Raw genomic sequence first — 17,838 nt, 5'->3', positions numbered from 1 at the left:
TTTTCAGCACTTCCTTCTCAAATTCCTCCTTTTTTTCTGTGCAAACTCACTAAGTCCATTGAGGTGCTCCCCTGTCATTGTCAACCTTAAAGGTAAAGGGACCCCTGACCATTAGGTCCAGTCGTGGCTGACTCTGGGGTTGCGGCGCTCATCACGCTTTATTGGCCGAGGGAGCCGGCATACAGCTTCCGGGTCATGTGGCCAGCATGACTAAGCCGTTTGCAGGGAGTCAAACCACCGACCTTCTGATCAGCAAGTCCTAGGCTCTGTGGTTTAACCCACAGCGCCACCCACGTCCCGCTTTGTCAACCTTAGTCAGGTCTTAACTCTCTGCGAGGTACTAAATGAGCATTCTGCATTATAAGTAGCCTCAGCGAGCATTCCAATTTCAAATAGTCTTACTTTTTCTACTTTTAGTTAACTATTCTTTATTTCTTCACTTGATTTAGTGGGGGGGGGGGGGAGCTGCCCCCTGCCCCCCCCCCCCCCCGGCTACACCCATGATTCAGAAATATTGGCTCCTCCAACTGTGGAGGCATGACTAGCGCTATAGCTCTCTCAATCCCTCTTTTTTCATTCCAGCAGTGTTCCAAACGTTTTTTAAAAAATTATCCTTCTTCCACCTCAATATCCGAACATGCCTTTCTAGACCTTCCATTCCACCCCCCCTACCAGCAGCCACAGCCCCCTGCCCATGTTTAAAAGCAGCTTTGGGGACTTCCCAATGCGAGTCGCCCTACAATGACAGGCTTGAATGTCCACCGGTGTTATAATCTACTTTATCTTAATGCAATCTTTCCCCGCTGAACTCTCCGGGAGCCTTAACAGACTATTTTTGACAGAGGGCCTTTTATATGATTATGATGGTGATGATTCGATACTGTGATTACTCTCACGCTCCTGAACTTTGCGGGGAAGGGGTGGGAAATTAATAAAGGCTTTGTTTTGTTTTGTTGTGGATTTGTGTTGCTTTCCTATTAAGCACCTGAGGATCTTGCTGAATACCAATCAGCTGCGCACAGAGACTCAGCGTTTCCTCTTTACTCTGAAAAAGGTTCGTTCTGTTACTAATTCAGGCGAGGATGTAAGGGGAGCTCTGCAGCATCAGACCAGAGGCCCATCTCGTCCATCATCTTGTTCTCACAGAGGCCAGCCAAATAATGATAGGAAGACTTTGGTAGCCTTCTCCTCCATGAATTTGTCCAATCCTCTTTCAATACCATCCAAGTTGGTGGCCTTCACTGCCTCTTGCGGGAGTGAGTTCCACAGTTTAACTATGGGCTGTATGAAGAAGGATTTTCTCTTATTTGTCTTGAATCTTCCAACATTCAGCTTCATCAGATGCCTGCAAGTTCTAGTATTACAGGGGAGGGAGGAAAAAATATATATCTGTCCACTTTCTCCATGCTATGTCACCTCTGACTTGCCTTTTCTCCAAACTGAAAAGCCCCAAATGTTGCAATGTTTTGTCATCAGGGAGTCACCCTTGATTATTTCACTTGCCCTTTACTGAAAGGCACACACATTGTGACCTGTGTTCTTTCAACAGGGCTAAAGGTAAAAGGTAAAGGACCCCTGGACAGTTCAGTCAAAGGCGACTAAGGGGTTGCAGCGCTCATCTCGCTTTCAGGCCGAGGGAGCCGGCATTTGTCCGCAGACAGCTTTCCGGGTCATGCAGCCAGAATGACTAAATCACTTCTGGTGCAACGGGACACCGTGACGGAAGCCAGAGTGCATGGAAATGCTGTTTACCTTCCTGCTGCAGCAGTACCTATTTATCTTCTTGCACTGGTGTGCTTTCAAACTGCCAGGTTGGCAGGAGCTGGGACAGAGCAACGGGAGCTCACCCTGGTGTGGGGATTCGAATCGCCTTCTGATCGGCAAGCCCAAGAGGCTCAGTGGTTTAGACCAGCATGATGCCTTGGTTAGTTCAGTTGGTTAGAACACGGTGCTGATAATGCCATGGTTGCAAGTTCGATCCCCATATGGGACAGCTGCTGCATAATCCTGCATTGCAGGGGGCTGGACTGAATGACCCTCAGGGTCCCTTTCAACTCTACAATTCTACTAGTCAAACATGTTGCTGGACTCCAACTTCCATTATCCCTTGCCTTTAGCCATGTTGGCTGGGGCCAACAAGAGGAGTGATCCATGAGGATGCCACATTGGCTATCCTTGCCACACACTTACAGCATTTGGAAGACTGTGGACAGTTCTGGCCTCCTGACCTCAAAAACGATATGGTGGAGTTGGAAAAGGTTCTGGAAAGGGCAGCCAAAATGACCACGGGGGGTAGATTTTTCCATTTAGACAAATGGTAAATAAGAGGTGACACAATAGACATTTATAGAATTATTCATGAGGTGGAAAAAGTGGATGGAGAAAAGTTTTTATCCCTCTCTCATGCCTTCCAACATCCAATGAGGTTGAATATTTGAAGATTCAGGACAGGTAAAATAAAGTCTCTCTTCGCTCGGTGCATAAGCTATGGGATTTATATGGGGATGTGGGTGGCGCTGTGGTCTAAACCACTGAGCCTCTTGGGCTTGCCAATCAGAAGGTTGGCAGTTCAAATCCCCACGACAGGGTGAGCTCCCGTTGCTCTGTCCCAGCTCCTGCCAACCTAGCAGTTCAAAAGCATGCCAGTGCAAGTAGATAAATAGGTACTGGTGCGGCAGGAAGGTAAATGGTGTTTCCGTGTGCTCTGGCTTCTATCACAGTGTTCTGTTGTGCCAGTAGCGGTCTAGTCCTGCTGGCCACATGACCCAGAAAGCTGTCTGTGGACAAACGCCAGCTCCCTCGGCCTGAAAGCGAGATGAGTGCTGCAACCCCATAGTCGCCTTTGACTGGGCTTAACCGTCCAGGGGTCCTTTACCTTTACCTCTTACCTTTTAGCTCTTCCCACAGGCGCAGAACCTTCTGTTGGAAGATGCGAGGCAGGATTTTAAAAATCTTCATGCAGCACATAGTTAAAGTGTGGAACTTGCTCCCACAGGAGGCAGTGATATCCACCCACCTAGATGGCTTTAAAAGAGGATTAGACAAAGTCATAAAGAGAAGGCTTCGATGGCTGCTAGCCATGGTGCCTTTGCTCTATCTTCAAGCTTGGAGGGAGCAATGCTTCTACAACACAGTTGCTGGAAACCACAGGAGGGGAGAGAGCTCTTGTGCTTGGGTCATGTTTGCTTCTTGCATGCATCCGGTTGGCCCCTGTGATGGGCACCCTTTCACCTGATCTAGCCATCCTTATGTTCACCGTTCTCCCGTAACTGCATTAAAAGTCCCCCCCCCCCGCTCCTTCCTACATCCTGCCTCCATCTCCCTCCTGACAGGCGTGGACCAAAACATTTCCTGCCACGCAGTGAGGACTTTATGAATACGCCATTAAAAGGAAACATTACCAAGAAATGAAAGGCACTAATGGAGGAAGCTAAGAATTTCTCCCAAGAGGAGCCTCCGTCCCCTCTGCCAGCAGTACACTGATCCTGCTAATGGATTTGGAGGGGAGGGAGAAAGAGAGAGGTGGGGGAGAGGAAATATATTTCCGGAGGCCGCCTGTGCTCTGCTAATGTCCAGGAAATAATGTCTCTTGATGACAGCTTCCCTCCATCCCCAATTATAGCCCTCGCTGATGGGCTCCTTCACTGCAACTTCAGGATTTCAGCTAGGGCCAAACAGGACCTGGAAGCTCGTTCTTCTTCCCTGAGCAAATTAAAGCGATTTGTCATCTTAATCGGTTCTCCATGTGTCGGTGAGATGTGGACGCCGTCAGTCATTATGCCACACTATTAACAAATTAAAGGGCAATTGTACCGTGACTGACCAGCCTTTTTGTGCATGCGTGCGACAGCAGGCACACAGATCTCTCTTTTAACTGACTCAGGCCATTGGTCAACCCAGCCCAGTACTGTATGAATTTAGGATGGGCCAATCGGCATGCTTCCAGTTGACTTCACTTCTGAATGGGGTTTGTTCATAAAGCCATCACATTCTGCTCATACGCATTTGGGAGACACCCTGATCTTGCAACTGCAGTTCATAGAATCATACAATAGGGAGGGATCTCATCTGGTTTCAACCCCCTGAAATGCAGGGGGTTCAAACTGCTTTCAATGTTGTGTTTTAAATTGCTGTGACCAGCCCTGGGATCCTAGGGTCAACAACAACAGCAACAGCAACAACAACAACAAATACATGGACTCTCCTTCCTTGGATGTTGAGAAGCTGGAATGAGTGCAGAGGAGGGTCTGGAAACCAAGCCTGATGAGGAATGGTTGAAGGAGCTGGGTAGGTTTAGTCTGGGAAAGAGGAGACATCAGGAAGACCTTTCTGAGGGTAAGAGCTGTACAACAGTGGAACTGTCTCCCTCGGGAGGTTGTTGACTCTCCTTCCTTGAAGGTTTTTAAGCAGAGACTGGATGGCCGTCTGCCATGAATGTTGTAGCTAAGTTTCTTTCAATGGACTAGATGGCCCTTCCAGGTCTATAATTCTGTGATTTGCATGTGAAACATACTCTGCTACAGATGTACCATCCTTCCCTTAAAACATGGAAAACTGCCTTAAACGAAGTCAGATCATATGTCCGTCTTGTTCAGCCTTTCTCAACCTGTGGGTCCCCAGATGTTGCTGAACTACAACTCCCATCACCCCTAGCTAGCAAGGCCAGAGCTCAGGGATGATGGGAGTTGTAGTCCAACAACATCTGGGGACCCACAGGTTGAGAACCGCTGATCTAGCTCAATATTGTCTACAATGACGGGCAGCAGCTCTCCAGGGTTTCAGGCAGGGGACATTTCCAGTCCTATATTGGGGATTGAACCTGCTGCAGGCAAAACAGATGCCCTCCCAGTGAGCCCTTCACTCGCAACATAGGGACACTGCTGTATATTAAAGGTAACGGTAAAGGGACCCCTAACCATTAGGTCCAGTCGTGACCAGCTCTGGGGTTGCGGCGCTCATCTCGCTTTATTGGCAGAGGGAGCCGGCGTACAGCTTCCAGGTCATGTGGCCAGGATGACTAAGCCACTTCTGGCGAACCAGAGCAGCGCACGGAAACGCCGTTTACCTTCCCGCCGGAGCAGTGCCTCTTTATCTACTTGCACTTTGATGTGCTTTTGAACTGCTAGGTTGGCAGGAGCAGAGACCGAGGAACAGGAGCTCACCCCATCGCAGGGATTCGAACTGCCAACCTTCTGATCGGCTATTGGCTCGAACCATTTCTCCATATTAGCTCAGTATTGTCTGCACTGACCAACAGCAGCGACCTCCAGGATTTCAGGCAGCCCTGCTGGGAGATGAATCACAAAGATACCACAGGTGCTCCAATCGCCTCCTCCCCTTAGCGTCTAGTTCCCCCCCAGCAGCCCTTAATTGTTTAATTCATTCATTCCTCATGGCATGCTCGAGCCATTCCCCATTCGCCAGGCCGATCGAGGGGAAGGACCGCTATAAATAATGCATCACCCCGCTTATCGCTAGACTGCCGGCGGGACTCATCTATCACAGCTCCTGCCAATATGCTTACAAGCACCCTTAACACTAACACCGCTCGTGCCTCGAACGGTGGTTTACTGCTTCCGTTCTTGTAAACTGCCGCCTTAAAAAATGCATGAGTTCAAAACAAGGGTCGGATTCTGCCTATGTGATCGGGCTGGCCCCAAAGGCGGATAATCATCCTGGACTGGAGCTTCACTATTCATCTCAATTCCCTTCTTTCTTTATTTCCCCCCAGCCCTCCCTCCTTAGACTTGTAAAGGTTGCATCCAATGAAATTCCTAGCCGCTGAAATTAGAAACATAGGAAACTGTCTTATACCAAGTCAGACCAGTGGCTCCATCTAGCTTAGTTCTGCTAGCAATGACTGGCAGCAGCTCCCCAGGGTTTCGTCCAAGGGGCATTCCCAGTTCCACTTGGAGATGCTGGGGACCTTCTGGCACAGAAGGGGAAAGTGCTGTTGGGCTCAGGTTCTGCTTGCAGGTTTCCCACAGGCCTCTGGTTGGTCACAGTGAGAAGAGGGTGCCAGGCTAGATGGGCTGTTGGCCTGATCCAGTGGGCTCCGCTCATGTTCTCATGTTAACTGGCTGAAAGGTCCACCATCCAGCAGAGGTGTGTGCATGAACTTGTTTCACAAAAAGAAAAATGTCATTCGTTCTGAAATGAATGCCTTGTCCATGAGCTTCAGTCTGGAGCAAGATGGGAACTGGGAGCCGGGATCATGGATAAGCTTTCGCTTCTCCATCTCAAGCAGCAAAATGCATGTTGGAGATCCCTCCTGCAAAATTTTGCTGATTGGGACTCTTGGACAAAGCATCATAGAATTGTAGAGTTAGAAGGGATCCCACAGGTCATCTATTTCAATCCCCTGCAATGCAGGAATCTCAGCTAAAGCATCCATAGCAGATGGCCATCCAACCTCTGATTAAAAACCTCCAAGGAAGGAGAGTCCGCAACCTCCCAAAGGAGACCGTTCTACTATTGATGTGATGGCCTGGGAATCGGATTCAGAGGCCGAACCTGAGGAATCCCAGCCTGCACAGGATTCCCTGCCTCCAGAACCAGCTGAGCCGGGGCTGGGGCATGAGCCTGAAGGGTCCTCACCTATGCTGGATCCTCAGGTGCAGGCACCAGCTGAGTCTGCTCTGGCTCCTGAGGGGATGGAGGACCCATTGCTTGCAGGTGCTCCACTCTCAGCCCCATCAGAGGAAGCTGAGGTTGCCTCTGGGTCCGATAACCCTCCAGCCTCTCCTGGGCTGCAGAGGCTTAGGGCAGAGAGGCGGAGGGAACTAAGTTCCCTCAGGAGAAGTGCTCACCTCCAGGCCAGGAGAGGTGAGTCACCTGACGATCGGGTCCACCTTATGCCTCAGGGGAGATAAAAGCCAGCCAGCTCCAGTCCCAAGTTGCGGGAGCAACATCGTTGGTTGTCAGTTCCAGCCTGATCCCTGACCTGCTTCCCTGCCAGAGCTCCTGACCTCACCCGACGCCCTGCCCTGCACCCAGCTTTGACTTCTACGGACTGCCTTCATATTGCACCATCGACCTCGGACTGGACTCGGACCTCGCCTCTCAGTTAGCCCCCGGGACCAGCACAGTTGAACAGCTCTTACCCTCAGAAAGGTCTTCCTGGTGTTCAGTCGGAATCTCCTTTCTTGCAACTTGAAGCCATTGGTTTGAGTCCTACCCTCCAGAGCAGGAGGAAACAAGCTTCTTCCCTCTTCCATGTGACAGCCCTTGAGATATTTGAAGATGGTTATCAAGTCTCCTCTCGGTCTCCTCTTTTCCAGGCTAAACCTACCCAACTCCTTCAACCGTTCCTCATCAGGCTTGGTTTCCAGATCCTCCTCTGCACTCGTTCCAGCTTGTCAACATCCTTCTTAAATTGTGGGGCCCAGAAGTGGACACAGTATTCCCTCATCAAGCCCTGCCCTGGAGACACCACTGGATTCCCTGCAATCTTATAAAAAGTTGCACTTCTTTCTATAGGCAAAAGGCCTCCGCCTGGCAGGGTTTTCTTTATTTTCTTTCTTTCTTTATTTTTAATGGAAGAGAATGAAATGGGCATTGATTAAAAAACAAAGGAAACCATATCCATCTTATCTCAAGATGCATCTGTAGCTGTGTCTCACACACTGAAATTGGAACACAAGCAATGCATTATGGGTAAGGCCGGCTCTCATCGAGTGAGTGCTGCAAGCTGTTGGAAGGCTTTCTTATACAGTTGGGGATGCTGTTCCCTCCTTCCCAATGGATCAGCTCTCTCTCAAAATAGCACAGAGGAAAGAGATTGCCAATTTGGTCGTATTAAAGCTAAAGGGACCCTCCCTTTCCCAACACTGCTGTCTTTGTCTCAGCTCGACGTGCAAAAGGGCCATAGCTAAGTGACAGAGCACCAGCTTTCCATGCAAAAGGTCCCGGGTTCAATCATCAATGGCATCTGCCTTTTTTCTTTTAAAAAAAATGTTTAGGGGTAATCTCATTTTCCTACTCATATTGAAATACTGCCCCTCAATGAGGCCAAACTTAGATTCACAAAATGTTTAGGGGTATGCGTCCCCCTGCATCCCCCCCCCAAAAAAGCGCTGGGACTGTGAATGTCCTGTGTGGGCAATTACAGCTAGGATAGACAATGCTGAGCTAGATGGACCCAATGGTCTGACTTGGTATGAGACATCATCCTCATTTCCTCAACCATCCTCTGTTGGGTGAGGGTACATAATTCTGCCCTCTCTCTACAGTGTGATTACTTCACTCAGTTGTCCAAGCACTGGCCATGCTGGCTGGTGTGATGGGAATCCACAAACATCAGAAGAGCTGCACAACTCTCAGTCTTGCTGCATGTCACCAAGAGATTGTTTGGGGAAGGGCCGTAGCTCAGTGGTTAGTGCATCCAGTTGGAAGGATCTCAGGAAGAGAAGATGGGGGAAGACCCCTCTCTCTGCCTGAGCACCACCACCACCACCCCAAGAACTTCTGCCAATCAAGACTGAGCAGACAGCACAAGAGGATTAAATGGAGCTCCAAGACAAAGTTGCAAGGAACTGGGCAGGCAGTTCATAGAGATGAGCTAAGCGGCACTGAATGCTGGTGGTGATGTTGTGTTCTGAGTTTCAGGACCACTGACAGCTCCAGGTGATCCACTCCCTGACTGAACCTTTGGAGGCTCCTGCTCTTGTGCATCCAGGCTCATGCCCTAGAGATTCAGGAAGTTTTCCTCAGCCACAGGCCGGGTTGCTTCATGGCTGGCAGAACCCTGCATCCAGCCTGGCCTCTTAGCTGGAAAGTCTGCAGCCGCCGGCTCTTGAGTCTTGATTGCTGCTGGGCTCTGGGGTCATGGCAGGCACCCTTGAGTGACCTCTGCTCCAGGAAAAGAAGAGGCAGAGCCTGGGTTGATTGTCAGTTGAGAACTGAGGCTTCCGCTATGCATTGCAACTAATCTCACACCTACTTGGACACCGGCGGGGGAATTAAGCCAGCTAGAGCAAGCAGAGGTTGCAAAAGATGGGATGGAGCATGTGCAAACTTTGCCTAATCCCCCCGCACTCAGAGGAGATGCACCCCGCATTAGCTCTCTTCCTGGCAGGCCTTTTCTCCCATTCCTCCCCTGCAGCACTCCCTCTGGACATGGGGGTTTGAATCCTATGCACTAACAGCAAAAACATTCCCTGAGTCTCAGTATCTTTATGTAGCCAAGCCCAGCAGAATGAGCACATATCAGAATTTCAGAAGACCTCTCTTGGATCTGGCCAATACCCCATCTAATCCAGCATCCTGTTCTCCCAGTGGCCAACCAGATTCCCAATGGGAAACCAGCAAGCAGGACCCAAGGACAAGAGCAACCAGCAACTGATATTCAGAAACATTGCTGTCTCTGACTGTGGAGGCAGAGCATAGCCATCAAAGCTAGTAACCATCCATAGTCCTCTCCTTTCACACCAGATACTGACAGATTAGTGGGGGAACTCCAAGATTCATGGAAGCTTATATAAATCAAGTGGCAGGTGGAACCCCAAAACAACCCAATGAGTACTGAGCATACTCAGAATACTGGCTGACTGGTTTGGGACAGGGGGGTGGAATGGAATGGAGCATCCTGGATAAGGACATGACTACTGGGCTAGCATTTTGGAATCTGAACAGGAGTACTTCATACCACAACATTTGTTGAGGACCCCACTTTTAATTATCATTTTTTGCTGTCCTGGCCTAGACCCAGTTTACCTGAAGGAGTGTCTCCAGCCCCATCATTCAGCCTGGACACTGATGTCCAACTCCAAGGGCCTTTCGGTGGTTCCTTCACTGCAAGAAGTGAGGTTACAGTGGAGCAGGCAGAGGGCCTTCACGGTAGTGGCGCCCGCCCTGTGGAATGCCATCCCATCAGAGGTCAAGGAAACAACTATCTGAATTTTAGAAGACATCTGAAGGCAGCCGTGTTTAGGGAAGTTTTAAATGTTTGATGTCTTATTGTGCATTTAAAATTCTGTTGGGAGCCGCCCAGAGTGGCTGGGGAAACCCAGCCAGATGGGTGGCGTATAAACAATAAATGATGATGATGATGACACCCTTCTCTGCCCCCATCTTAGGGATGGGGTAGAAATTCAACTGGGTTTTCAGTTAAAGTCAAACTTGCTAAACTTGCACTTTATGCAACTTTATGCAAACCAAAACACAACCTTGCCACACAAACACGTGTATATAATCTTGCCGCACAAATACGTGTATATAAGAGTCAGTTGTGCCTATAAATGCACATATTGGTGAAAGGTAGCATACAAATATGCATTATATTAAGGAAGGTTGCTTGTATCAGTCAAAATGGCATTGCAAAAAAATTATTAGGAGGAAATTGCACTAAAATGTTGATGAATTCTCATGAGGACAAAAAACAACAACAAATAATCTGCAGGAATGTGGAGAACTGAATTTTAGATTGGGAAGAAAAATGCGAAAGGGAGGGAAGCAAACTTGAAAGATTCATTATCCCTACATGGTATATCTCTCATTTGTGGGTTTCCTTAATGGTCTGTGGTCTTCATAACTGCATCTCGGCCTGAAAGAGGCAGCAAGATAAAAACATTTTAAAAAATAAAAAATAAAGTTATTTTAAACATCTTTAAGCATCAAGGGCTTTTCAGAACATGTAAAACAGTTGCAGCTAATAAAGTCAAGGTTACCAGGGACCAGATTGCTTTATTCATCAAATGCCTGAGCGAACAGGAATGCTTTTTTAATTCCTCCTGAATGAGAGAATGGCTCAACTCGCCAGGGAGGGCATCCCACAAATAGGGAGCCAACACAAAAAAGGCCCTTCCCTGGATCAATGCCAACTTAACCTGCGGGAAAAACTTTTTTTTTAAAAAAAAACCCTAACCCGTGGGCTCACAATTTCACCAAAATATTGACATTCTCTGATTCACTCAAAAATGGTGCCAAACTGTTGCAAATTGTCCCCTATGGCGGGCTCTTCTGCTCTGTGGCTTAGCGTCAGTTTGGGGGTGAGTGTTGGAGTCCAGGGAAGAGCCGCCTGCAGCAGAAGAGCCGGCAGTGCTCTGACGGGCTCTGCTCTGCTAGAATGTCGGCAGTTCTTCCCCAGACTCCAGCCCTCGGCCCCGGACTCACGGCCTGGTGTCCCTGAGAGCCCGTGCCCTGCTCCGGTATAGGATATAGCCAGTGCCAGATTTATGTATAGGCTAAGTAGGTTGAATCCTAGGGCCTCTAAATCTAGGGGGCCTTGCTAGCCTGCCCGCTCCCCAGAAGGCAACCTCCCTGCTCCCAAAATTGCAAACCCAAGACTTCATGCGAGGGCAGGGCAACTTGGGCTTCTAAATCTAGGGAGCCTCACCAGCCTGCCATCTCCCCAGTGCTGCAGACTCTCCTCTCCCAAAATTGCAAACCCAAGACTTCATGCAAGGGCAAGGCAACTTGGGATCTCATGAGCTCTGTAAGGTCTTGCCTTTTCCAGTTGGCAATACATGCAGTGCTTAACAGCAACTTCGTCCTGAAGCCTCCAGGTTCCCTCTGCCTCTATGTCAGAGTCCTTTTACCAGCTGCCTGGGGTCATTCACAGGCCGACGTGTCTCTCTCTTTTCTCATTTATGGCACTTATATCCAACCTGGCTTCTCAGAGTAGTCTCGAAGCGGTTTCCTGTCTAATCAATACAAAATCTTAGAACAAAATTGTAGATTTGGAAAGAACGCCAAGGTTCATCTAGTCCAATTGCCTGCAAAACAAGAATCTAATTCAAGAATCCCTTGCAAATGGCCACCCAACCTCTGTGTATAAAAAACCTCCAAAGAAGGAGAGTCCACCACCTTATCCCATCTTTTACTCCAAGGCGCTCAAAATGATATACATAGTTCTCACCTTCTCATTTAATCCCCACAACCTGGCCCCAGGTCACCCAGTGAGCTGCATAGCTGAGTAAAGAGGTATTTGAACCCTAGTCTCTCCCAGGGTTTCCCCTTCTGAGAAACAGCTCTTTACTTCACTCACAGAAGCTGCTCAGTTCTGCTCCTGGTGAGCAGTTGCTGGTGTGGTTTTTTTAAAAAAAACACAACTGCAAGTATTCTATGATGTCACAGTAGGGGGCTTGCAGGCACTGGGCAATCAAAGTTGGCATGAGTGTTACACAAATCTGAAGGTGCACACATAGCAGACACACACCCTAGAGAAAAAACAATCCTTCACCATTCAAAAATTATAAAATATTCCCTGGAAAAAAATACACTTTCTTTGAGTTCACAGAGCAATCCTGAAGCAATCTCAACCCTCTTAATGACCCCAGATATTTACTCTGCAGTTGAAGGAAAAACCTTTCCCAACAGTTCTTTTCACTTACAAATCCTTCAAAAGCTATAAACATCTCACATAAATAGCAGTAGATCTGTGACAATAGATTCAAGAACTGAGGTATTTATTGTTTCAAGGGAACAGCTCAGACTGGCCAGGAGAGGGCAACCAGCAAGCATTGTCAGGTATCATGACAAGAGACAAGCTAGGAGACAAGACTGCCTCTTCTGTGATGTATGTATGATGCTTGTTGGGTGGGCAGTGGTTTTCAACCAGGGTGCTGTGGCACCCTTTGGTGCCTTGAATGATGGTCAAGGGTGCCGTGAGCAACACTGGCCTTTGTCCCTCTTTCTCCCCCCCCCATGCCTTCTTGCATCTCTGCCAACAAACAGCTGTTTGTTGCAGCACCCCTGGCTACAAGCTGCCCTGGCGAATGGTGCCTCTGGAGCTGGCCAGGGGGTACTTCCCAGGCCCCTGTGGGGCAACATGAGGAGGCACCTCTCTTTAGGGAAGGGGCGCCAGCTGCGGCTGTCCAGAGGACTCCTAAGGAGAGGGGAGAGGAGAAAAGGGAACACTCCACAAGGGAAGGAGTCAGAAAAAGAACGAGAGGCTGCCAGCACCGCTGGCAAGGGGTGACATAGCTGGGCTCCTGGGCCTCACAGAAAGAATGTAGTTGGTCAAGGCAGCCGTGGACTCGAAAAAGTCCAAAACCTCTGGGCTAAGAGAAACCCAGCCAGATTGGTGAGGGGTATAAAAAATAAATTATTATTATTATTATTATTATTATTATTATTATTATTATTATCATCATTTTGGGCAATTTCTCAAGTCGTTACACACACTTGTCTTGGCTCCTCACCTCAATGCAACATGTAAGGTGAGAAATTCCGTCGCAACAGTAAAATTAAGATCTGCCTTGCTTTGACTGGTTCCTGCCACCGCTCATTTTTCTCTGACCCATCATGGATTTAGCCCCAACCCCAAGAAACTAGTAACTGAAGGAGGTGGGTAGTGGGAATTGAAGCATATGCTTTCTGCATACAACACACCCACAGCCAAGCAGCTCCATCTCATCTGCCCTCAACCCCATACCACCCTCTCTCCTAAAATAGACGGGGGTCACTGAGTCCTTCCCAGCAATAGAATTAGCCATACTGGAAGATTCCTAAAATGTTATTAATCCAGAGTTCATAGTTAAGAATTCAAAGGTCCAAATATAAAATAAACGTTCATAAATGTACATGGCAAACACATAAGTAAGTACAGGGGAGCAATCCTGTCAGCTTCTTTAGGAGACAACAAGAGTCTGCAAAGCAGGATACAAATAATAGAAAAAGTATTAAACTGTACATTTCAAAGAATATATATATATCACCCTAGCGTTGTATGGCATTAACATTGTTCTAACCACAAGGCCACACGGACTCTCCTAGAACTTTGGCACTGAGGCCGGGAATTCCATGATCTCAACTGCCGTTGCCTAGCAACGGAGCTTGTGAGCGTTTGAGGTTCCTCAGCATCTCGAGGTTGACAGAGGTGGCCTGTAGTGACCTTCGCAAAGTCACTACAGTAGAGGATGGCATCCCAAAGACTCCAGGAGGTAAGTGGAGGTCGCCATGGCCAGGGGACTTACCGTATTTTTTGCCCTATAGGGCGCACCGGCCCATAGGGCGCACTTATTTTTTTTTCAGGGGGGGGAAATAAAGGGGGGAAAATTATTTCCCCCCCAAGCCCCAAAGAGCAAAGAAGCCATGACAGCGAGTGAGATGGATCCCGCTAGCTGTCCTGGCTTCGTTTTTAGCCTCGCGGCTGGGGGTCTGGGAGCGAAGGTGAGGTTGCTCCCGGAGCTTGCGGGGCTGGTGGCAGGGGAAGCCCGAGCTTCCCCCGACCCCAGCCCCCAGAACGGGTCCAGGAGCAATGGCAAGGTTGCGCAACCTCGCCATTCTCCCGGGGTTTGCTTGCCGGGCTGGGGCGGGGGAAGCCCGAGCTTCCCCCGACCCCAGCCCCCCAGAACAGGCTGCCATCCGCAAGCCTTGGGAGCCCAGTGGGAACTCCCGCCGGGCTCTCCAGGGTTGCGGATATCTGCCCGAAGCCCAGGGCGTGCTGCTCAGCGCCCCAGGCTTCGGGGTGCAGTCTGCTATCCGCAAGCCTAGGGTGCCAGGCGGGAACTCCCGCCGAGCTGCCAAGACTTGCAGGTAGCTTCCTGAAGCCTGGAGAGCGAGAGGAGTTGGTGAGCACCGACCCCTCTCACTCTCTAGGCTTCAGCGAAAGCCTGCATTCGCCCCATAGGACGCACACACATTTCCCCTTCATTTTTGGAGGGGGGAAAGTGCATCCTATAGGGCGAAAAATACGGTAACTCCGGAACCTAGATTAATGGTATCACCAAGTTTGACAAAGAGCTATCCAAAGTCAAAGAAAGCTTGGTTGAGCTTTGCCCAAGTTTTTGGAAGGGGAGAAGGAATGCCAACAAGGAAAATCCAGGGTCCTATATTGAAGTTGCCCCTTCATGGATCACTGCCTTGCCGTGGCGAAGGGGCTTGAATAACTCAGAGAAGCTATGAACTATGCCGAGCAGGGCACCCAAGATGAACAGGTCATAGTGGAGAGTTTTGACCAAACGTGATCCACCTGGAGGAGGAACCGGCAAGCCACTCCAGTATCCCTGCCAAGAAAACTCCATGGACAAAGACAACAGGCATATAAAAGTTATGGCGCTGGAAGATGAGCCCCTCAGGTCGGAAGGTGTCCAGCATGCTACTGGGGAAGAGCGGAGGACAAGTACAAGTAGATCCAGAGCTGATGAAGCGGCTGGGCCAAAGCCGAAAGGACGCTCAGTTGTGGATATGCATGGAAGCAAAAGGAAAGTCCAATGCTGTAAAGAAAAATATTGCATAGGAACCTGGAATGTAAGAACCATGAACCTGGGTAAGTTGGAGGTGGTCAAAAATGAGATGGCAAGAATAAATATTGACATCCTGGGCATCAGTGAACTAAAATGGACGGGAATGGGCGAATTCAGTTCGGATGACTATCATATCTACTACTGTGGGCAAGAAACCCGTAAAAGAAATGGAGTGGCCCTCATAGTCAACAAAAGAGTGGCGAAAGCTGTACTGGGATGCAATCTCAAAAATGATAGAATGATCTCGATATGAATCCAAGGCAGACCTTTTAACACCACAGTAATCCAAGTTTATGCACCAACTACTGGTGCTGAAGAAACTGAAATTGACCAATTCTATGAAGACTTTCAACACCTTATAGAAGTGACACCAAAGAAGGATGTTCTTCTCATTATAATGCTAAAGTAGGGAATCAAGAGATAAAAGGAACAACTGGCAAGTTTGGCCTTGGAGATCAAAACGAAGCAGGGCAAAGGCTAATAGAGTTCTGTCAAGAGAACAAGCTGGTCATCACAAACACGCTTTTCCAACAACACAAGAGACGACTCTACACATGGACATCACCAGATGGGCAACATCAAAATCAGATTGATTATATTCTCTGCAGCCAAAGATGGAGAAGCTCTATACAGTCAGCAAAAACAAGACCTGGAGCTGACTGTGGCTCAGATCATCAGCTTCTTATAGCAAAATTCAAGCTTAAACTGAAGAAAGTAGGAAAAACCTCTGGGCCGGTAAGATACAATCTAAACCAAATCCCTTATGAATACACAGTGGAAGTGAGGAACAGGTTTAAGGATTTAGATTTGATGGACAGAGTGCCTGAAGAACTATGGGTGGAGGCTTGCAACATCATACAGGAGGCAGCAACTAAAACCATCCCAATGAAAAAGAAATGCAAGAAAGCAAAGTGGCTGTCCAACAAGGCCTTACAAATAGCGGGGGAGAGAAGGCAAGCAAAATGCGAGGGTGATAGTGAAAGATACAGGAAATTGAATGCAGATTTCCAAAGAATAGCAAGGAGAGACAAGAAGGCCTTCTTAAATGAGCAATGCAAAGAAATAGAGGAAAACAACAGAATGGGAAGAACCAGAGATCTGTTCAAGAAAATCGGAAATATGAAAGGAACATTTTGTACAAAGATTACCATAATAAAGGACAAAAGTGGTAAGGACCTAACAGAAGCAGAAGACATCAAGAAGAGGTGGCAAGAATACACAGAGGAATTATACCAGAAAGATATGGATGTCTCGTACACCCCAGGTAGTGTGGTTGCTGACCTTGAGCCAGACATCATGGAGAGTGAAGTCAAATGGGCCTTAGAAAGCACTGCAAATAACAAGGCCAGTGGAAGTGATGGTATTCCAGCTGAACTATTTAAAATTGTAAAAGATGATGCTGTTAAGGCGCTACACTCAATATGCCAGCAAGTTTGGAAAACTCAGCAGTGGCCAGAGGATTGGAGAAGATCAGTTTACATCCCAATCTCAAAGAAGGGCAGTGCCAAAGAATGCTCCAACTACCGCACAATTGCACTCATTTCACACGCTAGCAAGGTTATGCTTAAAATTCTACAAGGAAGGCTCAAGCAGTATGTGGACCGAGAACTCCCAGAAGTGCAAGCTGGATTTTGAAGAGGCAGAGGAACCAGAGACCAAATTGCAAACATGCGCTGGATTATGGAGAAAGCTAGAGAGTTCCAGAAAGACATCTACTTCTGCTTCATTGACTATGCAAAAGCCTTTGACTGTGTCGACCACAGCAAACTATGGCAAGTTCTTAAAGAAACGGGAGTGCCTGATCACCTCATCTGTCTCCTAAGAAATCTCTATGTGGGACAAGAAGCTACAGTTAGAACTGGATATGGCACAACTGATTGGTTCAAAATTGGGAAAGGAGTACGACAAGGCTGTATATTGTCTCCCTGCTTATTTAACTTATATGCAGAATTCATCATGTGAAAGGCTAGGCTGGATGAATCCGAAGCCGGAATTAAGATAGCCGGAAGAAATATCAATAACCTCAGATATGCAGATGACACAACCTTGATGGCAGAAAGTGAGGAGGAATTAAAGAACCTTTTATTGAGGGTGAAAGAGGAGAGCGCAAAATATGGTCTGAAGCTCAACATCGAAAAAACGAAGATCATGGCCACTGGGCCCATCACCTCCTGGCAAATAGAAGGGGAAGAAATGGAGGCAGTAAGAGATTTTACTTTCTTGGGCTCCATGATCACTGCAGATGGTGACAGCAGTCACGAAATTAAAAGACGCCTGCTCCTTGGGAGAAAGGCGATGGCAAACCTAGACAACATCTTAAAAAGCAGAGACATCACCTTGCCAACAAAGGTCCGTATAGTAAAAGTTATGGTTTTCCCAGTAGTGATGTATGGAAGTGAGAGCTGGACCATAAAGAAGGCTGATCGCCGAAGAATTGATGCTTTTGAATTATGGTGCTGGAGGAGACTCTTGAGAGTCCCATGGACTGCATTCTTAAGGAAATCAGCCCTGAGTGCTCACTGGAAGGACAGATCGTGAAGCTGAGGCTCCAATACTTTGGCCACCTCATGAGAAGAGAAGACTCCCTGGAAAAGACCCTGATGTTGGGAAAGATGGAGGGCACAAGGAGAAGGGGACGACAGAGGATGAG

This window comes from Podarcis raffonei, chromosome 8, assembly GCF_027172205.1.
Source record: "Podarcis raffonei isolate rPodRaf1 chromosome 8, rPodRaf1.pri, whole genome shotgun sequence".
Taxonomy (NCBI): Eukaryota; Metazoa; Chordata; class Lepidosauria; order Squamata; family Lacertidae; genus Podarcis; species Podarcis raffonei.
The sequence above is the reverse complement of the archived record's forward strand: the minus strand, read 5'-3'. Positions refer to the sequence as shown.